This window comes from Rissa tridactyla, chromosome 3 (genome assembly GCF_028500815.1).
Source record: "Rissa tridactyla isolate bRisTri1 chromosome 3, bRisTri1.patW.cur.20221130, whole genome shotgun sequence".
Taxonomy (NCBI): domain Eukaryota; kingdom Metazoa; phylum Chordata; class Aves; order Charadriiformes; family Laridae; genus Rissa; species Rissa tridactyla.
The window spans coordinates 824,901-849,900 of NC_071468.1; positions in this window are offsets into that span (position 1 = coordinate 824,901).

A 25,000-nucleotide genomic window follows, 5' to 3' on the forward strand; every position below is an offset into this window, starting at 1 on the left:
CTCGCAGAAAGACATACCACTCTGGTCTAAAAATTCAGATAGGGGTGCGATTTAAAGTCCGAGGCATATGCAAAGTACTACGTTTCCAGACAGACCTATGACTGGGATCGTCCTCTGCTCAGCACCCAGACCAGGATCAGGCATGTCCGATGCCAGCCTGCGTGCACTGGTCTGACAGCTCTTATTGCTACGCCAGTGACTCTGCTCTGAGGGGTTTGCTTTCAGGACCAGACGCTGTGCTTTAAGATTGAGCATTATAGATTGACTCATGCACCTCCAAGACTGGTAAAAACGTTGTTATTGACTCCAATGGCTCCAGGGTCAGACCTTATAGTCAGTAGCACATATGGATGGAACCTTACCTTGTAACCACAGTAAGCTTTTCCCTTTCTCCTCTACCCCATTTCCCCATAAAAATCGATGACTATAAAACGATAGCTTTAGAATTCAAAATACAGGATTGTCTTTGCTGTCAGACAGAGAATGACAACACAAAAATGAGAGAAGCTATCACTTAAATTTATCAAAAGGCTATCTATAATCACTTAGGGTTGTTAGTAGGTTGGCCTGACTGACCCTGCACTGCAGCCATCCCTCCATACTTATTAAAATTATCTCATTTTGACAGAATTTCAACAAACTGTGGCCCAAACAATTACATGCTTTTCCATAGCAATTTTGAAATTCTGAAACACCTGGAGATAAGTGGAAAAACTGCTAGCTGTCTATCAGCAGAGCTCTTCTAGAGATGGAATAGCACTGTCTTTCTTGCCGTTTCTTTGAGATAAACTACTGATGTACAATAATAAAAAATGCACATTATTAGGAGGAGTGAAAGCAAAGACTTCATACTGAATAACTGGTTTGGGGCTATTGAAGTTCTGTGGACTACTCAGGCTCCATGACGTTTAAATACTCACCAATTTTTGTAGTTAAGAAAGTATGTATTGTGTTTCTGGGGAAAATGTTCTCAGTGGCTGTAAGTGACGCACTAGAGGGAAAAATTAATCATGCACAGTTGAATGCACTTCTTTACAGGAAAAGGATGTCCATTGTACAACCCGCGCACAGCCCAGCTCTGCGGCTCCTTTTGTGTTCCTCTAATGAAATGACGAACAGAAACGCTGTCAGCTTTCTGAGGACGGCGGGGAGATAACAACGTTCCCTGCCTCTCAGCAGCTCGCAGAAGTTACCTGGACACAGTCCCCTATATGTTACCCTCAGCATTGTCTCCCTGCCTTTCCCATTTTTGAATCTACAGAATATTGAAGTAAAGCTCAGGGAGAGTTTGCTGCCAAGCTCCAGGTACTTATTTGTGAACATATTTGGGGCACTCACCGTGAAACGCTGCTGTGGAGGCTAACCAATAACGGATACCAAACCCTTCTTAAAAGGTAGCGGCCAAAGGATCTGAAAGCCACTGACACCACAACAATATATGGAAAAGGAAAGGAAAAAACAAACATTGCAGTTTGGTCACACCCCACTACTTAATATTCCTACCTGCTTGCTAAACCAAACTGAAAAGGAGCAGAAACCACGTTTTAAAAAAAGATGCTATAAATAAAGCACTTTCAAATATGGGTTGTTTCACTACCATTTTGTTTATGGGAAAGTAATAGCTTGCAAAAAGTATCTTCACTACCTTCACTCTGGATGTATGTAAACAAGCTGCAGAGTGGTGTGCTCTGAAGGCTTCTGTAACTGGCAATATTGCTATCCGATTCAACATTTTAAAGGAAAAGAGACTTTCACTTTTTAAAGGGAATACAATTTGAGGGCCACTTACCTCCCTCTGTAACCTTTATCTGTACATACATTTCTCCAGGGAAGTATAAATCAAAATCTTTATGTGTCAAATAGCTTAGTGTCAGCAGACCAGTGAGTTATATACTATAAACTATACAGAATCCCAGGAGCTTTGTGGAATTGGAGTAGTAGCAGCATGCAAACAGTAAAGCATAAAAACACCCAGAATGTGCTTTTCCTGCTCAACCAGTTCATTTCGATTATTAAATGGCCACGCTGCAGCTCTTGTCTCCTTTTTGCGCCCACTTCTTATGAGTGTTCCGACAGAGAAGCTTTACTGTCAGGCGTGCAAGGCCATTAAGTGAATATTGGAGCAGATTTAGAAAAATTGCATTTTGCGTGGTTGTAACATGTACTGGCACCAGACAGGCAATTTTGAAGACTTATATTTATGTGGTTCGTGTAGGAAACCTTATCAAGTAACCTCTGTACTCAGGGAAACAAGCTGCACTGCTGAAATTCTTGACTGAACTACTTCTGAGCGACATGCCCCCTCTAGATGATTCTTGGTCTTGGTGAATAATTCCAAACAACAAAGCGTTATAGCAGTGGTTAGCCACTTGCAAACGACTTACAGTAGGGAAGGGTAGCTCTGAAAAGCCAGTTTTCCCCTATGCTTACTTATTCACCAAGTTCTGCTTAAAAGACAGTTGGATTTGCATGGTCTGTAGAACTCACTGAAGAGTCAACTAGGCTTTTAAGTTATTTTCACTCTTTCTAGTGTTTTGGGTAAAAGCAAGGAGACCCAATACCATTGCTTTGCTTGTCACAAGACGACAACAAAACCAGAAAATTGAGAATGGGCTGTTTCTCAGGTACTACCTATGCTCACCGAGTACGATTTTGATAAAGCATTTCCACCAGCAGAGCCCTGGGTACTATGAGCTCACTGCTGCAGATTGTAGGATTTTGCAGGAATAAACCATGGGTGTTCACAATTAATAAGCCAAATTCTGGCAGCCCCTATACCAGTAATTCAAAAGTCACTCTGGGTTTATAAAGCTGTAAAAGGAACCATAACTAATGCTAGATATAGCCCAGATGACCCTACAGCCTTATAGCTGCTGTTTCCAGGAAAATGCTAACCACAAGGGATCTTTTCTGGACTAGAGTATGATTTGACTTCTACAAGCACATCACAGACAAATCCACCTCAATAACGACGACTTATGCACAGGATTAAATGCAGTTTCTAAATGCCTTTTTTTTAAAAAAAAAAAGTATTCTCCTATTCCGATGTTGTATTATCTTTCATAATCATTCATCTTCTAAGAATAAATGGCACTAGAAACATGTAAAAGCTAAAATTGTCAGTATACTGTTTCCCCAGGCAGACTGAAAGGCCCTTGTCTTTTGAGATTGATGATTAACAAAAAGTTTTGATAGATATAACAACCAGAGACTTTGAGTGAAAGCAAACAGAGAACTAAATGAATGTGGATCACAGTGGAAGCAGATAGTTAAGACTTTTTCAACTTTTCAAAACCAATATTTTTTGTTTAAAAAAACCCACAAGACAACACATTTCAAAATGTTAGATTTCCACATCCCACCCCTCCACCCACCCCCTTTTTGTCTTGTAACAAAGCGCTGAGGTCAGTTTCTTGTGCCACAAACACACACTGACTTGAGCAACGTGGGGAAATACCTGTGATCAATAATACAGACCCTGCGAGCACAAATCCAGAAACTCAGCAACAAAAGACTGGCTGTACCTGAAGCAAAGAGGAAAGTGCCACATATGCTTTTAATAACTAGTAAAACATTCTCACCAGCATGAAAGTAATGTTACTTAATGCCATGACTTAGGTTGTCTTATGAAAGAGAAAAAAAAAAAAAAGGAATCCAACATTTTCATAGTAGTGACCTAAAAACCATGAAGTATCAAACATGAGCTACATACACACCAAAAATGCAAATGACTTATCCAACTGAAAATTCAAAGTCAAATGCTAATTTGTCTTTAAATAAATCATGATTATATACTATCGAGTCAATTTGCAAACCAAACTTAAAAGATGCATAATTAACAAGATGTCTGTTCCACATTTATCTGTAAGAAAATATTTCTAGCTCTCCTGTCTATCACCTTTCCTATACCACGTCAGACGTGCACTCCTTAACATGACCTCAAAGGCTCTCTGCTCTTATCCTACCTCCCGAGCTCCCTGAACGATAAGGTTGACTCCTGTCCTCTCCCAGCCAACAATGCCAGTCTTGAACACATACCACTACTCTATATGTAACCCCAGACCCTGTATCTATACTGACAGCCCACATCTAATACTCTTTCAGATGGTAATGAGAAAAGCAGCTTTGGGTGTCCCTCTGGTGACTTCCCCAAAAGGTGACTAAGAAAAATACAAGGCTTCTACATATGAGATGCCAAAGAAAGCTTTTTGCTCATAACCCAGCCAGGCACTGTTTCCTCACTGTTTGCAGCAGTAAGCAAAAGACATTCCTTTGAGACGGACCATTATTGGAGGACACTGGAAATAAATTTATTTTGCACTGATCATTGAGTCAACGTGAGACAGACACGCTGCCATTGCTCAGCTAGAAAAGACTAAAAGTTGAGAAAGGCTGTTGGACTAGTGATGCTGGCTGTGCCGGGACGCACTTCCCCTCCCGCTCGCTCCTTTGGGAACGCACCCTGACTTTTGCAAGCAGCAATGCCCCGACAGCAAGTCCATCTACTGAGGAAGAAACACGGATCCACTGAAAAGCTGCGGCTGGACAGGACCTCAGCAGTCACCTAATTCTGCACCCTCCTCCTGAAAAATACCCCCACACTTTTATAGGGCAGGCCTGTGTCTGGAAAAGAGACAACGCTTAAAAATAAGACATAGCAGTTCTTGTTCCGCAGTCTCTCAGTGTGGGTGTAAATCCAGATTAATTTAATTGACTTCAGTGAAATCCTTGCAAAACATCACAGATGTAAGTAAAAAGCCTGAGGATGGATGGGACAGTAAAATGCTGCAATGCTAGAAGGAAAAAAATCTAGCAATATGAGTGGTTTGGGGGTTTTTTAAATCCTGATATGGAAAAGTACTTCAAAGAACAAACTCTCTATAAAAGCTTCAAGTATGTGATTATGTCTCATGAAAACCAGTGCAACTAAGGATATACCTTATAACAGGCACGCTTTAAAGCACAACAGTAACGTTTTTTCCTGGAATTGGCTTTAGTCCCTCTTACTTCTTTTCCTATTACAATTATCTACATTTTCCAGCTGTTGTCATTTTAGCCTCCTCCCTTCCAGGGCTTGGCTTACACATTCTCAGGAGCACTTCTTTATAGCAGTACACTGGACATTTATTTTTCCAGAGGATTTCTTATATCTAAAAACTTGCATTTTTTTTTCCCTGTGGAAAGCCAGAAAGACCCCAAAACCTCCCATATACGCTCACAGAAGTGACTTTGTTAACCCCCTCCATGCACACTGATGTCTGCCAAATACATGTGAGCTGTCAGCATAGGTGCTGGTGGCCTTCTCTACCATTTTCCTGACTCTGTCAAAATAAATATACGTATATCAAGAGTATCAGTAGGAAAAGTCCCAATCATTTCCTGCCCCTGCCCTTCCAGCCCAAGAAACCGGAGAGCTGCTGGAGCTCTGCGAGGTCCTGATGGCTCCTGTGGCCACACGCTGGCAGAGATCATAACTACTGTCATGTTTATGATAGCGTCACGACTGACTATTTTAGAGATTGGATTATGGTTTATGCTACGGAAGTCCCACACTTCACCTGCTGGTAACTAGCTCTCCTGACACATGCACATGGTTGTTGCGTTCCTCAATTTATTCCTTGCCATCTGCTAGTCAGATGCTCCAACTAAATACAATTTTACTGTTCCAGTTCTCTTTGAAATAAGCTACTTTGCCCTTTTGTAGCTCCTCTGATCCACTTCAGAGCATTCACTTTGCATGCAAACACCCAGGCTGTTATTATAGAGCAGTTGCTCTGATTTAAGCGAATGCCACAGAAGTCACTACATCTTTGACCAGCGAAGGGGAAGCCCAGGCAGTGCTCACACAGGCCGTCAATCAAGTGTCAGATTCACAGATGTCAAAACTGCTAATGTAACTGGCATTTCCCCCCTCACTTGTTACCGAGCAAAGAAACACTCCCAGACGCCATCCTTTCTCCTTCAGACACACTTTTGCAGTGTGAAGAAAACCTTAATTTACCTTTGGGAGAGACCTATCAACTGCTGCAGCACCAGAGTTATCACTGCAATGCATGTAACGCTGACACATAAATTTAGCCCTGTGGGACACATCCTTAGCCGGTGGGTGCTACTCTTGCTTCTTTGATTTCGGTGGCCTGCGCTGGTAAGTCATGTTCTTGCCAGAAGCACGTCCCAAAGAGCAGAACTGGCTCTCAACTGCGAGGAACACCTCTGAAATCCTTTGTGCTTCGTCAAGATTGCACACAGGCAAAGCAGCAGATTTTGGGGCTGACTGCAAATAAAGAATATGATAGTTTTCTTAAAATACAGGGTGAAATCCTGCTTTCCCAATGCTACTGTCGCCTTTGTGCTCTGAGGAGATTCTAGACTTGGACCGCTGCAGGTAAAGGTCTGACTTAATAGATAAAGCAGCCCTTTAAAACCATCCACCGAGGATCTTAACATTCAACATTTTTGAGAGGTGCCCATTCACGCTGCACTTCAGACGCAGCATGAACTGAAAGCAACCAAAACATTAGCAACTGTCACAACTCCTCTGCCAGATCTGCAGGTTTCTCATGCAATTAATTTTCATGTTCTCATTTCCATGCCATCGGCAACCTGAACCTAAGGCCCACTCAGGAACGTTTACATTTTGCATCTTTGCTTGTTATAACACCTTCAAGTGCTTCAAAATAGCGCTTTGCAAAATGACAGCTTACGCCATCATCTAAAAGCACTCTGCAAACGCATAAAGGATTTCTAACGTGGGTTTGTCTAAACGGCATCACCTCTCACTGTTCTCGTGTCCAGCCTGGCCGTGCTGGCGCTGCTGGCCTAGCGCAGGCAGGACACACGGGACAGCGCTGGGCTCCAGCCTTGTAGGGGGCTATAAAACAACCGAGAAATCAAAGAAAAACAAGGCTGTTAGCCTCTCTGGAACCTGGCAGGCAAACACTGCTTAAGCAAGAACATCTCACTGTTTCCTGAAGGGCCCATGATATATTTTCCCCAAAAGCCTCTTTTATCACTAGTTGCCGCTTCATTTTCTGCCTGGTGTCCTGAACAGGCTTTTCTTGGTGTAATTCAATAGTAAAAGACTAAAAGCAAGCAGGTAAATCAAAGGCACGTGACATTCATTATAGTAATCTTTCCCTCATATATAATAAATAACCTTTGCAAAGTTTGAAAGAAAAATTCCACTGTGCAGTTAATTTCCTTTTTTTTTTTTTTTAAATAGTTGTGATATATCTCTGTTAGAAAAAAACAACCTTTAAATACCATAGTAGTCCCAGGGTTTCAGGAGAGTAGCTGGTTTATGGGGAACTTGTTTTTTGGGCTTCAGATCAGCATGTTGGACGCAGGCAGGAATGGCAGAACGGTGTCAGAACGGAGCGTGATGCCAGACTCAGATGAACCGGACACAGCAACTTAGAGATACAAGACTGTAAAATTTTCAAATACACCTTTGATCAAAGAAGTTTTGCGGCACAGTTTTTAATCCCATCAAGTCTGCACAAAGGTGAGACCTGGTACCGCTGAAAGCGGCTTGTTACATTTTGGCAACACAGCGTGTCCTTCGGTATTTTCAAGAGATAGGATACTGTATTTTAAAGAGGTTTTAATTTCTGAAAAATTAGGCTCTGAAGGCCTAGAGTCAAGCCTGGTGTAGCACAGACATATTCCTATGCAAAGTGACCTTTGCCAGGTCCGTACAACTGCTGTTTTCTTTGAGAAGTGAAGCAGTTTCTAGCGGACAGTGGAGAAGCAGACGGGTCTTCCATGCCAAACTCATTTACAACCAACCTCCTTTATGAAGTCCCATTTTTGCAACATCCCTATGTAGTGTCATTTGGGTTAAATCCTTTCATCTGCAATTTCCCATGCATGTCTCTATCTTAACTGAAAATATTTATATCAAATTTGATATTTAAGCAAATCATTTGTTAAAGAGCACTTGGAAACACATTTTCAATGTTAATGCCATTAAAAAAAGCTTATTGCAACAGCAGCTTGTATTAGCCTAAGTGTACTTCATAGGACGGAGAGGAATTTCTATAATTGAGATTAAGCACCTTTGGACAGTTGGATCACTTGCTATGAAAAACTGTTCAACTCAAGCAATGCTTATTAATAATTTCTTCTGTGAGGGGCCGGAATGCGGGGGCCAATGTCCACTCACAGGCAGAGCTCAAGTCTAACTCCCCAAATTAAGCTCCCACAAACGCAAAAGTTAATGTCCATGGAAATAATTGTGTGAATACACAGCTCACGAGGGGTTACTTTGAAATTTAAACATAGGGTTGAACTACATGAGTTAAGGGTCCTAGTAAAGAGGATTTCCAGATCTCTTTCTCTCTATGGCAGGTGTACAGTCTGTCATGGCAGCAGTTTGGGAACTTGGTCTCTCTGCAAGGGTAAAATTAACTATTCATTCCTCCTTCGTATTAATCGGACCAGTTGGAAAATGGTTATGTATTTCCTGAGCCACAAAGCTGACCCTTCTGAAGATCACGATTGTGAAGAGCTTGGAGAACGCACAATCACAATTGCTTTTACTATTATTGTATTATTCCTCAGACCGGATCATAAGATGTATCACCCTTTTCTTCTCATTTATAACTGATGATGTATGAGCAGAAGTCTTACAGTCTACCTAATTGGTTTGCATGGGCAAAGGTGGTTCTCAAGAAGAAAACGCCATGGGAGATTCAGAGGGATGTCTGGAAAAACGAGGACACCTCATACAGAACGTTGGTCTGGGAGACAGCACTGTCAGCGAGTGAGCCACGCGCGCAGGGAAAGCGGGCTCTCGCTGACAGATACCAGCAGGCAGGTGTGTGCAGCTTTGTTTAAAGATTTAATTAGTGTCTACAATGCATCCAATTACCCACTATTAATTTAAAGGCTGTTTGATTCTGGTATTAATTCAATGGCCTTGAATGGTTTTCAGAAGTATATATGTGCAACGTGAAAATAATACGGAGCAAACTTAACCTACTGCCTTCAGAAAGGCAGCCGGGTCTGTCTGAACATCCAGCCTGGTCTGGATGCAATTCCACAGCAAAAGGAACTGTTGGGGAGTTTCACATTACACACAGACAGCACCAACCCAAGCAGGCCCACGTTCGGAGAGAAAACAGTCTGGAGGTTTTACAAAAGCACTTTAGCTAAAGTTGTGTCAATTTATTTGATCTTAAATTACTCAAACTCAAAGATCCATGAAATTCACTCCTAAAAGTTAATGTAATATTTGCATTGCTGTATGGGGAGTAATTACCAGAACACATTTATTTGAAGTTAATTGGTCATCTAGACCGTGCCCTGCCGCATGTTAATTATCCCACCTATGTTGGATATGGTAAAAATAAATAAATAACTAGAAAGGATTTGTTTCTTCATGTTAACGCAACACATCTTCCTCCGCCAGGAAACAAGCAGTCATTACAGAGTATCGAGGGCACCATCTATGTGCTTGAGCACAATGGAAGTGGGATGCACAATAAGTTTGCTTTATTAATGAAGCTAAACTCTGCTTTGAGACTTACCGTTAGCACAAAGATACTAATTCCTCATTGCACTGAAAGGCTTTATGCAGACCTCCTGAAAGCAAACTTTTCACATGCAGGAAAAATCTTTGGTCATAAAAAAAATTGATGAAAAACATCCAGATGACAAAAGCTGCTATGAAATAACTATATTTCCAGACCCAGCTGAGGACCTGGCTCCTATTTTGCTATTTCTTGCTAAAAGAAGCTACAGCTTAGACATAATGTGTACTCATGGATGCAAAGAGGACCTTCTCACCCAGAAAGTCTCATTGCAATTAACACACAGAGTGCTCATTGAGAACCTGGTCTAAAGTCATCCCAAATTAATAAGTACTTATGATAATGGCAGGTCTTAAATTATACTGGGCTTTGTGATCCAGCGATGTGTCATTTGTAACTGGTCGGAAGCCTTTGAAGCGCCATCGCCTATGAGGACCTTCTTTCTTAGAGTGACTTTCGGCGTCAGACACAACCGATTGTATTCGGAGCTGCAACTGGAATTTTAATTGTGCTGTGGGGAGGCAAGGCTAGAGCCCATCTCTGCCGGGCAGAGGCATCCTCCTTAGCTCTGGGTTTATATCAGCAGCCTTTTTTCCTTTTTTCCCCTGCCCCGCACAATGGAAATATTCCATCCCCTCCCCACACCTCCTCCCCCCCCCCTTTAAATAGAGCCACACTGTCAATGAAAAAGTACCTGTGACAGAAATAAAGTTCACACGCACACAAAAAATACATATCTTTGATACATAGTCTCAGCTACTCTAAATAAGAATAACCTACAGAAGTCAAAGTTATGTCTATTTATACCAACCTAGAACCTAGGAGGAAATTTTATTTTCTCTTCTGTATTATTAAATCAGATTGTCCAAAAAGTTTTTGCTCAAGTACAAAGTTCTTGTTATGCCTTTTGCACTCTGTTGACAGAGTGCAGCACGTCTGGAAATTAAATTTGAAGTTATCTCCTGCAACGTCTATGCTGTGCAGGAGACAAAATAGGAGTATATGGTTTACTGCTATTTTATCTAAAGCTAATTCATGTAAAAAGAACCTCAACTGCTGGATAACATGGTAAGCACAAGTCCAGCTCCCCGTATTAAATTCACCCACTTTTCTCAGCAGAATTATTTCTTCCAATATTAAAGTTATTTGGGTCACATGCAAGAAGAACCAAGGTCTCAGCAGACATATCACAACCTGTATATTTCTTAAGTAGCTTATAAATACCAGGATTTACTTCTGCACATACTCTGCTCGCTCCCATATCTTTCTGACAAGAAATCAAGTTTGGAGATTATTTACTTTAATTAAAAAAGTGGGCTTTATTAAAAACAACATACATGCCACAGTAAGCATTTGATGTCTTTTTCAGCAGCACCCAAATTTGAGTATTTTGCTTCAGAGACCTCATCTGAGTTGTAGCAGTAACTAACAAATTTTGGATTTCAGTCTGCAGGCTGTGTTTTGGGATGAATTCTGTCGCAGAGCGAATTCCACAGGGAGCTCCGGTAAAGGCAGAAAAGGGGCAAAGCCAAACCCTGAACATGAAAAAAAACCTCCAAGCTTGTGTGACAAATCTCAAAAGTATTACTTGATTAAGTGTAGTTACAGAATTCAGGGTTATTACTGAGGTTTAAAAGTAACACCTATGGGATTTATCCAGGTAGATGATTAAAGTCTAATACCAAATTTCAACCAGAGTGCTGACGTGTGAGGAAACATTTTGGATTCATTTTGAGCAAACCAATCCAACCCTCCAAAAACCATAACCAAAACAACCAAAACCAAGCAACCAGCACCAAAAAAACCAACCCAGAACACAGCCATGCAAAACACCTTATCCCAAACAACTAAAGAAAAAAACAACCTAAAACAAAAAACCACCCCCACAACCCACTCAAAACACCCCAGCAATTCTCCCCTCTTGTTACACACCTTATGCAGTCCTACCTAGAATAATTCATTTTATCCCTCTCGGAACGTTCCAGCAAATAGCTGGTCCTAAAGAATCTATTCAAAGCAATAAATAACTGTATGCCAAGTAATTGACTTCACTACTAGAGAAACTGCTGGGACCTTTACTGTGTTCAAAGTTAAGTTGATTTGCAATTTGCAGGGTGGAAGCCAAAGCATTATTATTCCTAAATCAGTTTGGAAAGGTGGCTTTTTACATACGGTTAATGCAGCCTAGGAGCTTCACGCTGTACACCCCCCCCCTCTTTGTAATGAAAATCAGTATAAAATAATCACAGAACGTTTTTCAAAATAAAATATAAAAATCTACTCTCGGATTTATCGGCTTTATTTTTGTTACACTGAATTATTAAAAGAGTGCTCTTTTCTGAGCTGCTCTCAACATGCTTTTATTAGCAGTATTTGTCAACTGCCAATTTTCTTTATGCAAACCAGGCTTATGAATGACGAAGGAAATCAGAATGGGGTAAATCTCAGCAGTACGAGATGTGAGCTCAGGCTCAGGAAACAGCAAAGTTTTCTGATGTAAACCTGCCAAATGGAAAACTAGTTGAAGAACAACCACGGTGATTTCAGACTGACTTTAAGCTGCCATGGAGTGACAAGAGTAAAAAAAAATGGATCTACGAGCATAATTTTCAACATTCAAGATGCTAGACAAGGGCTTAATTACCTCGTTTGAAACGCTGAACAAAAGCTACCAGAGCCGTATAAAAGTAAGAAACTAGAATTGGTTTGACAAGGACTACCAGGGTAATTGGAGAACAGAAGGAAATTGGGAACTGAGACTTTGGCTTCATTAGCCAAAATAAAAAGTTAATGGGATTGCTGCTGTAAGTCTGAGTGAGGTAAGCCCCAAGGAGGGAAAACAGCTCCATAAGGTAAAACATGAGAGCTACAAAACTTCCCAAGAGTGAATGCTCCTAACCATCATTACAGCAGACGGATCGTGAAATGGCCTCCCGGGGGGCCAGACAGGAAGAAAGAAGGAAAAAAAAAAAAAAAAAAAGGGGAAAAATCCCAACCCACCCGAAACACAACCTCCTCCCATGAACTGCTTTTAAAAAGCCGCCCATTTAAATGGGACACTCGCTGCAGCCACAGGAAAAGGAACATGCTGATCCACCAAGTCCCTCGAAGGAAGCACATTGCTAACAGCTCCCAGCTCATTCCCAGGAAGCACAACCGAAACTCACCAAGTTCAGGGTGAGAGCATCAGGCACTCAGCTCTGCACTGTCAAAACGCCTTTGGAGTCATTAATCAGAGCTTGGCATTTTTCATTTTTCCCCATGACCGGGCATATATTTGCAGAGTATTTAAATCTCCCCGGTTTCAATATTTCAGGATGACAAAGGCTGAGCTTGCAATAGGAAACTATTGCATAGTTGATTAATGCTGATAAACGATTCAGAAGTCAGCATCCTCCTACCTCCTGCACAGTACAGCTCTCCAGAAAAACCATTCTGCGTATGTGCCACTACAGTTCACACAGGTTCACTGAGAAGAGGCTCTTTTTCGGTAGGATCAATATAAAAGAAGTCAAGATGAATGCAATGAGTTCATGGGTTTTGAATTATGTAAAAGAGCAGACGTGCTCGTGAAGTAGCACCTAAGTCGGTAAGATTATGCATGCAAGTGGTGAGGCTGGACAGGCGCTTTCATGCAGCAGTGGCTTATGAAGCAGTCTCAAGATGGGTGTTGTGCAAGTCACGTAGCATTTGTAGTTGGCATTAGGCCTGTGCCCAAAAGAAACTTCTTGCAGGACTTGACATCAATTTTTTACTGCCACTAGAAATGCCATGAAAACGCTAGTAAGTGAGGTTGAAGATGGTGTAATGCATAAATTTTATGAAGGCATTCGCAGGCACTTCTTTGTGCTCACCTTAGCAGTTACTATCTTCAACATTCCCTTGTCTATCTTTTTAAGGGTTTTAAGCATCATTTTCCATAAGACTACCATTCCCAAGGTCACTTCAGGCACTACCCTCCCAGGTCAAATTGACTGATATCCAATTTGGCTGTCCTTTGCTTTGGCCCTGGGTGTTAGCTCACGCAAATTAAATACGCATCTTTGTACTTGTACAGAATGGATTCTTCCCATGAAAAAGTCTCTTTAATCAATTTTCCCCTGTTATGAACACCCTTGCAGGCAGAGGGCGAGGCCCTATTAGGCTAGCAAATCCAGCCTCGGGCATACAAGTCTTTCGTTCGTCTTATAGAGCAATGGCAAACCTCAAGCAAAATGAAGGTTAGAGACAGTTACTCCTAGCTAATGATGTCAACAAATTATAGAACTGCTACTAAAAGAATAAGCCAGTAACAACAATACCAGTTACAATGACCGATAGCAATCACTGGTCTGTCACAGGCTTCCGTTCTGCCGTAATTCCCTATCCTCTCTAGGACTGGTTATGAGCAAACGAAAGCAAACAGCACTTTTTCCTTCCTTCTTTTCTGCCAAAAGACTGTCATCTCATGCGCAGCTAATTGAAAGGGGGAGGGGATCCATTAGTACAAGAAATTACCATTACTAATTACCATAATAATTATTAATAATTTTGCTGACTCTAGCAACTATGTTTCTCAGTCCTTTATCATGTAAACGGCTTGCTCACAATCCTACCATCTTATGGGAAAACCAACAAAACTAGTACTGCTGTGAAATATCTAGGAACCGTTTCTCTAGCTGTCTAAGTCAGTCCTTGAGGGATGCATCTAATTATTCATTACATTTCTCAGGCATTTGTAATGCTCTGCACTCACTCTCCCCTCCCCACTGTGTTGGGTTCCCCCAGGTGCCAGTCCACTCAATGCTGTAACGTAAACCCATGCGGCTCCCATCATGGCTGTAGCACTCCCCCCAGCCTGCTCCACGCCTGGAGGGAACACCGCTGGGTTTCAGCTGGAAGTGCTCAGGAAGGTGCAAGTACTCCCTGGTTGCTCACTGTTGACATTTTTTTTAATCTCACTGAAGTCCCAGGAATGTATTTCACGCCTAACGTCAAAATGAGCACATTTGTTTTACCACTTGAATGATCAGGGCCTACAGGGACACCATTACTGAAGACAATTACAAGATTACAGTAGTCTCAGAATAATATTAAGGAGTCATAACTGATCATCTCCAAACAAATTTTACTTCCAAAGTGAAATGAAGATAATTTTGAGGGAGAGACAGACTTCTTTGACAGAAAAAAATAATTCTTTGGTTTTGGCATAAAGAGCCTGTGGTTACATTTTAAGAAGTTTTGGTTTGGGTTTTTTTGAGTGAAAAAATCCTTAATATAAATATATATATCCTTATATAAATCCTTAATATAAATATAAACTAGAATTAACAGGGTCTGGAGTTCTTTTTCTTCCCCCTTTGTTTTTTGTAAAAAAAAAAAATAAAAATCTTTTGTTTTTAAACATCAAGCAAAGGATTAAATTGTGACTACTGAATTATGTTTCCTCAAATTGTTGCCAAAAGTGTTCCCGTAACATGACACCATGAAGACTTACACAGTTAACAACAAATAAAGCTTCATTTCTTAGTAGTTATTTCAGAGTACATGATCTGTTTGCCATGGATTAAGACACAATACAGAATCCCTCTCCAACGATTGATTTCCAGCATTATCAAGCCAATAGGCTAAACAGAAAGAATGAAGTTAAAAAGATCTTTGACCTGTTGTCAGGCAAATCCCATTAATTTTCACTGTCCCATTTACAGAGAACAACTGTAATTGGCAAGATCCTCTCTTGTTACATTCTGGAAGAGCGCACGGCTGGAAAGCAACGGAGTCTAACGTGGCTCGTGGGACTGAACCCATATGCCGTTAAGGAGGTCTGAAAGCAATCACTGGTGACACTCTGGGAGTCTCACTGGTGAATCCTTCACTCAGCTTAACACAAGTACTGTATAACAAATCCATATCATCTAGACTTGTGCATAAAACCAAACTAAGGAGGGATGCAAATAAGATGGAAATTGTGAAAAAAAAAAAGCCATGAATCATCTGAGAAACCTTTAGCATATCTGATGTCTTTATAAAAAAAAGTAACTGTGGTTTTAAGATCCATGCGTTACATTGACATTCTACAAGACAGAATATAGCATCTTCTGTTCCAGTATCTGTAGTTACATGTTGCCTGGTTAATGCTTATTAAAATAAGAATTTACTCCATAAATAGTTATTTTGGCAACAAAAACAGAGGAACGAACAAGAGAACGGGATGAAGGGGTGGACACCAGGCCAACAATTCTGCTGTCAGCTCACATTTCCCTTTGCCAACTTTTATCAACTTGAGAAGTCTCTGTCTGAGCAGCAGGTTAGGTTAATCTTGAAGAGCAACAGAGAAAAACAACCAAAAATTAGATTATGAGTCTAGTTTTTGACAGGATTAAAGAAAAATTGTCTCCTAGGAATTATAAATGGCCTAAAAAGTGAAGGCATAGAAGGAGGGAGACCCTGTACTCGGGGCCAGGTTCAAGCAGGACAGCAGACTGGGATTTGCAAACTCACACTTGAAATAGTCTGTGTGCTGGCGAGCTCGCTGCAGAAGAGTGCACTGAGAGGCAGCTGGTAAGCACTTAGACCTTTACAAACTGACTTAGATGCAAAGTGCCTGCAGAAAACTAGAGAGAGAAAAAAAAAAAACCCAAAACAAAGACACAAGAACTTTCAGGTATCTCTTTTAGAAATTCAGGGAGAATTATTTGAGGACTGGATTGTGAGAACTGTGTGGAGCAGTAGAATCCTACTTGCTTCTCATGTATTCGTCCATCTAATCCCACCTATGCTATTCCTCACCGTTCCTTGCTGTGGAGTAGGTGGAACTGCTTGACTGATTCAGGAGAGCAGGGCTTGCTTGGCTGCAGTCATCGCTAGGGATTAGCTCAGATTCAAGAAGCAGGGGGGGAAATGTTGAAGGTTAATGAAGGGATTTAACACAGCTGCTTTCAAAAAAGAGCAAAAAGGGAGGAAATAAGAGTTAACGATGCAACTTGAGACAATAAAACCTTTAGGAAAAGTTTAGCCTTTTTTTTTTTTCCCCCTCCTACAAAGACAGTATCAGGGTCTTGGATCTATTAGTTTATCACAATTATTCAACAGTATTTGTCCTGTAAAGGAAACCTGTTGGAGCTGTGCCAATAGTTTGCTTAGGGACTGGCATTAAACAGAGCTAAAGCTGCGCTGCATAGCTGCGAGTCTTCAAAGACAGGTTAGTCAATACTGTTCTCTACCTCTGGTTGGAATGACTGAAGAATATCTGAACATCTGCAGTAAAGTTTGTTTCCATGGATACTTCTACCTCTAACAGTTCTGGGAACCTATGTTCCAGTTATAGTCCCTCTTGTGTTTGGCAGAAGCTGAAAATTTTTATAAAAATAAATCAATAGTAGGAGATATTCGTGGAAGTGTTTTGCAATGCTCCCTCCTGAGTAATAGAAGTTCAAAGTGAAGCAACTGTGGCAATAACCCAAATTGCTTTATTTGGAAAGAAATATATATGAGGAAAAAAATATATTGTTTGATGAGGCAGAGGAGAAAGCAGAAGGAGAAACACATTCTTAATTTGACTAAAATTTAAGCAGCTGCTTATAACAATGAAATTTTCTAGTAAGGAATCTGGCAAGACATTACCTGATCAAAGTATTAGTATATTGTAGAATAACATTTGGAAATTTTTGATTACAAAGGAAAAGAAGGTATAGACTTTAAGTGGGAAGAATAGATAGAAAAACGTTTCTTGTCATGTTGACTGATATAATTTAATATCTTTAATAATGAACTGGAGAATAAATCAAATTGTATATTGATGAAACACATATATGATCCCAAACACTAAAACATGGAAAAAAGATCAGAAAGCGGACAGTTGTTCTCAGGCAAGAAAATAAAGATGTGCATTAACTAGAGCTGAGCATATAGACAAGAACTAGTGTCTGAAGAACAAGTCATTTGGCAGATCTATTGCTAAAATCCTGACCAAAATACAGGTAACTTCCCTGAGGTAGGTTACATTTATACCTCACCCAGATGCTGGAGACATGGTGAGGAGGAACCATAAAAGCAATTCTACTGCACTACGCAAGACAGCTTTTCAGATTGTGCTCTCAGACTCTCCCCCAGCTCACTACATGGCTGCTGGCAAAGCAATAGACCTAATATTCAAGCATTTGCTGATTTTGAGAGTCAGGCGATGTCATGTTTAATGGTGAAGAGAACACAGAAAAAGATACGCACCTCCATATTTTTGCCTGTTTGGTAGTCTGCCCAGTTGATGAGCTTCCCAGTGCACAGCGTAGCAGGAAAACACAGCATTTCAGCTCAGGGGAATTCCAGAGCAATAAGGCAGGCAGTGACTATGAAGAGAATGACAACCATCGAATGTTATTTTGGGCCACTGTAAAAGCTGGAGAATGCTTTTGTCAGAAATAAGTGCTCAAGAGCCCTGCAGTATATGCACACGTCATCATTATCACTATTCAGCCTTTGTAGCTCGCTATATGGACTCTTGAGATACCTCCATCCCACATATTCTTTTTTTTGGTGCACTAGACTGAGCACTGGAGCTTTGATCACCTTTATGTATGTTGGAGATTCCCCAGTGAGATTTGGAATTAGATCACAGAATGGCAGGGGGTGGAAGGGACCTTCAGAGATCATCCAGTCCAACACCCTGCCAAAGCAGGGTCACCCGGAGCAAGTTGGTCAGGAATGCATCCATGTGGGCTTGGAATATCTCCAGAGAAGAAGAGTCCAGAAGACAGCAGCAAAGTATTCTTTCACAACAGAGGAAGGAGAAGGGGAATTTTAATTCCTCTCCAGGAAAGAAGGGAGATGCCAAAAAGGGAGATCTGAAAACTTTGGTAGCAGCTAGCTCTGAGCAATATGCATCGCTTGCCTGGTCCTGGCTGCAATCCTCACGAGCAACCACACGGTCAGATCCTGATATTTACTCTTTTGTACATATTAAAGTTCATAAACAGACTGTTTGAAGACACACAAAGGATATAAACATGTATTGATTTATACTGAGCACAATCTGTCAGTTCATAGCAACACACTCGTGTTGCTATAGTCTTTTTTTTGCATGTGTGTGACAAATACACCATCAGAAGTGACCAGCAATATTTTTAGGTTTATTTTTGTTGTTGTTTTGGCCAACTGTAGTGGAATGGCAACCTTTTCCAGGAAAAAATGAATGAGGGAAAATCCAGCCTTGTTTTAAAAAGAGCTCAGAAATTAGAATGTTTTACTCTGACAACTGAAGTTAATTTTGTTTATAAATACTGCATTAAAGGTGATGTTAAAGACACAAAATGCAAGCAATAAATGACCGATCCTGTCTGCATTTTTAATTTTTCTCCTCAACTTATGATGGTACTGGAGATGCCAGGTTGGAATTCAGGATAGAAGAAAATGTGGGGACCGTGGAGAAAAAAAAAAAACCACACCAAACAAAACCACAACCGACAACACCACCTCTCCCCGGACAGGCAGATTGACTCCTACTCCAATCCATTAACTGCAGAGGCAGATGTAAAGTTGGCAGCTGAACCCCGGCGCGGGCACAGCTCTGCAGAGACTTTCGCAGGCTGAGGCTGGAGCAGTACATGGCGTTCCCCTTGCGACGCAGAGAGGGGCTCCAAGTCAGGTAAACATCAGCAGGGAGGAGGGACAAGCAGCCCAAGGGTCTGCGGACAATGGAGCACTGAAATTGAGTTGCGAGCATCATGGAAATCAAGTTTTTACCCCCATCCATCCCCTCCACCCAAGACTGTTAAGAGGTGAAACCTTACAGTATTCCTTTGAGAAGTGAATTTCGAGGTAAGCTCACAAGAAATCAGCCTTGGGGACTCGCAAGACAAGGAGGGGAGACAGACTTGGGGGATGATTGTAATAGCACACCTTGAAGCCGATTACCACTTGTTTTCAAGCATATTAAACTACATCTAAGTGAACACTGATGCTGCCACCTCCAAAAATGGTCATCAGAAAAACAGTTATAGCTGAATAGCTGAAATAAAAGGGAAATAAATGTTTTCCGATAATAAAGTTTATTACAAACCACACAAAACGTTGGCACTTGGAACGGTTATGACCTGACAGCAAAATAGGCAGAGCAGAAAGTGCCTTCAGTAGTTCCAAGCAGAGTGGTGTAAGAAGAGATCTTCCATGTTAGGTTGCAGGGTTTTCAGTAGAGATCTTCCATGTTAGGTTGCAGGGTTTTCAGTAGAGATCTTCCATGTTAGGTTGCAGGGTTTTCAGTAGAGATCTTCCATGTTAGGTTGCAGGGTTTTCAGTAAGAAGATTCCAAAATCCTGCTACCTAACGAATCTTAGTTTTCAAATGTTTTACTGTAGGCCATATGTAGCTCTGAATTGCAGAGTTATGCTTTTTCAAGTTGCCATATTAATTTGACTAGATCCTTTGTGGTGTTTTTTTCTTTGTTTTTACATCTTGTTTAATTGCCTTAAATTTGTTTATTTTGTTTTATTATGTTATTCTTCTCATTGCTACTTTTAAGACAAGAAAACCTACTGATTTTGTGCATTTCCACAGAATTTAGTGAGATGAAACATCAGCTGGGATCATATCGAACAAAATTGCCAGTGAGATGATGGATATCTACTGAAGAGCTAGAAAGCAGATGGCTTTTGTTTCTATTCCAAGAATAACAGCAGATAAAACTCAAATTACGATATTCTGCGATGCTAAGGTTATTCTAAAATAAAGTAAATCTCCATTTGGATTATTAGCCTATTAGCCTAAAATCAGACCCTTTTTAAAATTGTGTTCATCTTGTAATGAGACAGCTAAACATGACGACACCAACCTAAAACTTAGCCAGTAAAAAAAAAAAAAAAAAACAACACTCCAATAGTCTCCAGAACACAAAGCTCATAATGTACCTTTGAAAATAAATATACTGTAGTACTTCAATTGAAAGGCCTCAAAAGTATATGCTGGACATCCCCCCCTTGCCCCCCCCCCCCCTTTTTCTTTTTTTAAAGCAACAAACAACAACAAAATCTATCACGGAATCCTTCACTAAGAGCTGACCTCTCACCTCTTAATTCCCATCTCTCAATAGGAGGACCATGTTCTCAAACGTGTTCTTAACAATTTTTTGCACTGAAGGCAGGTCTGAAGTTTTCAAATAAGATAATTTTGAGGGAGAGACAGACTTCGTTGATAGAAAAAATAATTGTTTAGTTTTGGCATAAAGAGCCTGTGGTTACATTTTAAGAGTTTGGGGTTTTTTGAGTGAAAAAATCCTTAATATATATATCCTTATATAAATCCTTAATATAAACTAGAATCAACAGGGTCTGGACTTTGAACCACAAATGACAACATACCATGAAAAATCACTGAAGTGCCTATTTTGTAAAGGTCAACGCTTCTGATGTCTGGAGACTGAAAGTCACTGTTGTACCCAAACAGATCAAGAAATTAATGAGGATTTCAAGAGAAAAGAATGGATTTGTTCCTGTCCACTAAGAGTAGCAGGGAGCTGTAATATTTGCATTCCATCTTTCTTTCAGCAACTACTGAATGAATATACTGGTCCACTAATAGCTCTTGAAGATTTGTATGCCTCAGATATGGAAGGAATGTGGCGGTGTTGTCCAGAAAGCTGACAATATGAATAAGCTCCAGAAAAATCTCTGGAGCAGACTAAGATTACTATTTATGTATCTTCAAAGACAGATGTGAAAACAGAGCAGGTCATGCCATTTTCTACATAGAAGTGGTAAACAGCTTATTCCTGATGCCATACAAATTCTCTCTCTCTACAACACGGCTTCTGGTAGGCACAATTTAGATGCCAAACGGGAGGACACCCACGCTTGGCTAGCTCCCCTTCTGCACACTTGTTTCCACCCAGTGCCCCCCTCAGCCTGTCCCTGCATGTCAGTGGCTGTGGTACGGGAGCTCTATGCTGTTCATGGTCACTGCAGGGGGAGACAAAAGTGGTGAAGAAAAATTGGTCTGGCAAGTTTACAGTTGCTTTAGGATTCAAACGGTTTTGGTTTGTGGGTTTTTGTGGGTCGTCCCCCCCCCCAGCAGCACAATATTATTGATCTGATCTCTTTGCCCATCGAGTGGAGAGCATTTGGATCTGATTGCACATGTCTGTGTTCTAATCAGTCTTTGTTCTAATTTGCTTGATTATTTGGAGCCCTTGTACTCTAAATTCAACACATTCAAATTCAATTTGGCATAAATTGATTATTTTCCTATCGCTGCAAATAAAATTGCTGGCAGCCAAGCAGATATCACTCGTTGATAAAATGCCTCCAAAACCCTCAAGAGCATCTGAATGGTGCTTCTACATTGCTACAAGTAGTAAGGGATATCTTCCAAGAGAGTTACAATTCAGGGAATGCTGGAAATTATTTGCGTGCTCCCTTGCACAGCCACCCCCTCGTGCCCCAAGCTTTGCAACTCTGCCTTCATTCGCACGCGACCCAACCCTGCAAGCTTCAGGATGAAACTTCCAATACCGTTCGACAGAGCCAATTGCCTTCAAACTAAATTTGGCCATACCTCTCCACTGCAGCAGCAGTACTGGCAGCCTGCAAAGACAGCTGAGGGAAGAGAGAGATTCCCCACCAGCAACGAGACCAGGCAATAACCCAGCGCCTGCTGTCCTGTGCAAAGGGAGAACATTCTCATTTCCTTGGCACCAAAGAAAGACAGGACTCATTTTCCTTTACACTTGTAGAAAATTGCTTTTGCTTGTGGGGAAAAAAAAATTGGTTTTGCTAGCTGCAAGAGTTAAACTTATACATTTTGAACGCACCTATAGTGGAAACCATTTCTTAGTATCACCCATAAAAGCTACAGGTAGAAGTTGTGTCTTTATATATGTGAATACAACATTCTTGAAGAAATCTGAGAGCTGATGCGATTTTTTTTTTTTCTCTCTAGATCACACTTTTATCATAAGATGAAAGCAACTGCAAAGCAATTACATTCACAATATACATATTCTTTGGTAGATATTTTCAAAAAGGAAGCTAGGATTTCTAACCCTAAACTCATAAATAATCATTTTATCAGAAGCACCCAATTCACTTCAAATGTGTAAATATCACTGAAACTATTAATGCACCTTGTGTCCCTGCACATTTCTTTGTTCTACAGGAGTTCTGTGTTTAAACAGCTAAGCACAGAAGCGCCGTGCGTTATGCACTGAGCAGTGACAATGCTGGAAACCCTGGGGTTTGATAGAGTACGAGTAACAAAATTGGAAAGCTCATATGCCTGATTCATCTATTATCGTCACTTGATATATGAAGTACTTTTCATATTAGAAATCCATGTATCTTAACTGCATTGCACTTACACCTTACACTATCATAATTCTCAGCTACACGTTAAACTCTTTAGCTATGGGAATGAGTAGTTATCATACCTTTTCCACACTTAACTAACAGGTAATTGCTGTTACATCACCCTTATCACAAAATGGAGGGGTTTTTTTGAGTAATCAATTAAAGTATGACCATGCTGCCTAGATTAGCCATTTTATTCACAGATGATGACTAAAAAGGGTGTCAAAAATCTATGGCATAGGTAGTTACTAAAACATGAAACCATATGGCACTATAGGAATGCTTACAAAGTAACACAAATAAAGTACTAAACACTTGTATAAGAATGGAGCCAATGCAGAACAGAGACTGGCCTTTCTAATAAATCCAGATGCACCGTACATTTTTGATAGTTTCTCATATATAAAATGAAGTAATTAACAAGACCATTTCCTGTATACTCTATACAACTACGTTATGGTTCTTTGATTTTTCTCTTAAGAAAGTTCCGCACAAAGGAGATCAATAACTGCTTTACATTATTTTTTTCCAATCAGCTTGAATAAATTAAGTGGAAATTAACCTGACTGTTTATGACTAGTGAATGTGAATCAGAAAGTCACCTAGGGTTAGCACTCATGGTCCTAATGGTTCCATAAGTCCTTGGCATTAACCACTCGCACATGCTTAGCTTGCATGGCTCTTCCACTCATTTATTATTTGGGCAAAGCTGTGTTTATTCTGCACATAAATACATCTCTGTCTTTATTGATATAGGAACCATTCAATATCTGGCTAGTTTTAATCCAACTCATAGGAGTAACAAAGAACAGAACTAGACCCATCAAGAACAACAATAATTGAGATATCCATAGCTAAATAACGGATCTAGTTTATCACTACAATAGCATGAGCAGGGGGGATTTCAGGGTAGAAGTAAGGAAAGAAGCTGGCTTTTTTGAGAGCAGCCGCTATGCAGCGCTGAGGTATAAATAATGCAGGAAACCAATTTATTGGCCTCTGCTCAGAGAATTCGACTGCCCTTACACAAAATACTGCATTTCACATCACAGCAGAAAGACACTTACTCTGGTATATCAGAGTGAACTGCAGGAGCAGGATCAATCTAGTGGCATCATTCAACAAAAGATAGTGACAGGAACATGACATCCTTCGCATTGAGGTGAAGTGCCCTGCAGGAAGAGGCCCCCAGTGAAGCTCCAGCCATTTCCCTCCTATGCTGGAGCCCTGTCTACCCACAGGTACCTTATCTAACCTCCTACAGGCCTAAGGCATGTTCTGACTAGAAAGATCTTGTAGGTTTGCATGACATTATTTATGAGCAGTGTTTCTCTTAGGCATGTTGAGATTAATTCCATCCTGTAGTTCTGATTACACCATATTTCTAGGCAACAGACAGAACACAAATACCCTTTGAAGCTGTAAAACACTAGGAGCGGGTATTTTACTCACAGACTGACTGCTCATTCTGTTGAGATTGTGTAATCTCTATAACTTCCATGATTTTCAAAAAGGTTTAAGCCTTCAGAAGAAGTCACCCTTAATTTAAGCACAGTGTCAGAACTGGCTCCTCCTTGGGAAAATTCAGCAAATACACATACAGCTATCTTTCTTGAATTACCTTCAAAAAGTAGAATATGACCCTTCAAGAGAAGGCTTGCAATTGCAGTATCTAGATAATGTTACCTCTCTTCTTCATAAGTGGTGAAAAGTCAATGAGCTTGACTAAATTAATTTACTTCAACCTCAGTACTTGTCAATAGCAAACAAATTATTCTAGCTGGAGCTCTGTTCAGCGAGGTATAGATACAGTCAATAACTCATCAGTAAAGGCTAGCTCAAAAATGAAGCTTCTTAGTTATCTAAATCACTGTCTCGAACTATGCATACTTTGTATGCAATGCAAATGTCCCCTTTGGGTGGGTTTTCCAGAGTTGCTAGCATCAATGTAACTTTACCTCCGCTCCTGTCATTCCAGACTTAAGACAGCTAGCTGTCCTGAGTCCAGAACCCAGGACTGCTTCCCTCCCAGCAAGTAGCTCATCAGTGGAGTATAGAGTTATATTCCTGTATTCTTAGTCCAGCTCTCTCATTTGTCCTCTCTACTCTTGTACTCCTTGCAGCATGGAGGCAAGAGATGATTTATTATAGTGCCTG